The sequence below is a fragment of the Antrostomus carolinensis genome, unplaced genomic scaffold (assembly GCF_000700745.2).
Source record: "Antrostomus carolinensis isolate BGI_N321 unplaced genomic scaffold, ASM70074v2 scaffold21716, whole genome shotgun sequence".
In the NCBI taxonomy this organism is placed as follows: domain Eukaryota; kingdom Metazoa; phylum Chordata; class Aves; order Caprimulgiformes; family Caprimulgidae; genus Antrostomus; species Antrostomus carolinensis.
In genome coordinates, this window is record NW_010324239.1 from 8635 (window position 1) to 10752 (window position 2118).

At 40.5% G+C, this 2118-nt stretch overlaps 1 protein-coding gene across 1 annotated transcript in view; it reads left to right on the forward strand.

The window, feature by feature from the left end:
- GAREM1 (GRB2 associated regulator of MAPK1 subtype 1) overlaps positions 1-2118 on the forward strand; it is a gene marked incomplete at its 5' end in the record, with an annotated part of 80494 nt that overhangs the window by 5238 nt on the left and 73138 nt on the right. The gene's annotated exons all lie outside the window — the stretch shown is intronic.

Here is a 2118-nt window from a genome sequence, read left to right on the forward strand (position 1 = left end):
GGCTGAATAGAACAACACTGTATGAGTGGGAAGTGCTTATCTTACTGTGGTAGGTACAAAAATTTAAAAAGCTGGAAAGTGTGAACTGAAAGAGCCATGGCTATGAAACAAAGTCATGGGCTTAGTGTTTTACTTGGTCTGCTGTATAGCCAGTTGTCAGCCGAGTAATCTACTCGGCTCTCGTACAATCCCCTTTAAAATATTGGTGCAGTGGGGGTGTACTGAGTTGTACAAGAGCTGACTTGAAAGGTTTTATTTCAATCACACCAGTGCTGGAACTGCAGTGATGCACCCTATTTCAGAGAAGAAACTTACACCAGTTGCCTTTTTACGTACTGTTTCTCCTTGGAGTTCACTTCTGGAAGGTTAAATTTTTTTAAGACATGTTTAAAAGCTTTGGTCTAATGGTATATAGATCATAATATACATGGTTTTGAAACTTTCGTAGTATAAGCAGTTTCTAGTGCTTGTGCTTAGTAACATCGATTTTTTTACACCTACTGGCTGCATAAGCTTCAGTGCTGTGGCCAGATAAACACTTCACTTCCTTCAAACTGAATGCTGCATTTTAAAATCCTCACCGTGATTCCTGGAAGAAGGAGAACAGAAAATAAAATAGTTATTGGCATTAAAGATGATTGGGTCTTAAGGGGTTTACTAAAGCTTGGTTCTTCATTTTTAGAGACATTAACAAATATCTGCTAAGCAGAGTTTCCTGGCTCTTCATTCATAGCTTAAATTTACATATATACCAGCAAATCAAAATCTGTCCCCTAAGATAATACGAAAGTATCAATGTGCTTTCCTTCCTGGCTTGTGTTAATGCAGGAAAAGAGTGTGCATTTAGCTGGTAGAATACATTTTGCTGTCAAACAATCTCCAGGAAGTTCCTGGCCATGAGCCCCTCATTAATGAGCTGAAAATACATGCAAGTTCAGAAACTGCCATGTAGTGAGGGCACTTACTGAACGTGTGGTGGGCTCTGACGCTGCCAAAGGGACTTCACAGAAATGGTCAGTGCTAACTTGCAGTACCAGAGCATGTCTGTTGGGCTTGCATATGAGAAAGGAGAGATGAGTCTAAGCATGTGAAGGTTTAGTCAGCAAAGCACTGCAATCTGGGTGCTAACATCTAAATGCATTTGGAGATGTCTTCCATACCCTAAAGATGGACTTATGCTGAGATTTATGAGGTAACACTGAGGGTGCTTTTAGTGCTGCACTAAGAACACTGTTATGCAGTGCCTCACGTTTGCTGCTTTTGGGATCTAGAACCTCGCACTAAAGCAGCAAAGTTTAATGTAGAGGCCAACAAAGACTCGCTGGGCTGGGTACTGACCTGACACAGTTACGCTGCTAGGTCTGGAGCTAGCTGGGGTGTCTGCTCTGCAGTGAGATGGGATGGAGTGCTCCAGAATCACTACCTTTCTGAGCAGGACGTGCTGTTACCGAAAGGCAGTGCTGGGACGTGGCAGTTGTTGTGGGAGCTGGCTGCCACAGCCCTGCCTTTGCGTGCCAGAGCCTTCCATCTTTGCAGAAAGTGCAATTAGAACAGTTGGCAGAATGTTTATATGGGCCTCAGACATTTAGTTTTTTGTTTTAGAGGGGGGATTTTATGCCCTCATAGGCAAATGTTTCTAAACTGTATTGCTGTATAGATTTTGGATTATAGGACTTTTGCATGCTTTAACTTTAAGCTTCTGTCAAGTAAGATGTACTGCCTACCAGAATGTCCCTTAGAGGTGGAACAGAGTTAATTAAAATTACTTTCTAGGTTTGTTTCTGCATTAATGGCATCACTTTTTTTTAACCCCTAGCAAAATTTTAATGTAGCAAATTGCAGCAAGATTTTGGTTGCAACAGTTGAGCAGGAAGGGAAGTTGAAACCGATGTTATTCTCCTGAGATTATGCGTTTAAGTACTACAGAGTCATCACTCACATATATAAATACGAGTATAAAGTAAATCTCATTTTGCTACTTGCTAAATCATGTTTTGAAACACTTATTAAACCTAAATACAATAAAGCCTTATTAAAGAAGGAAAATGTTGTATTTTACATTTAAGTGAAATCTCATTAACAGAACCCGAGTTCTGCAGTCCTACTAATGGTCCTTTC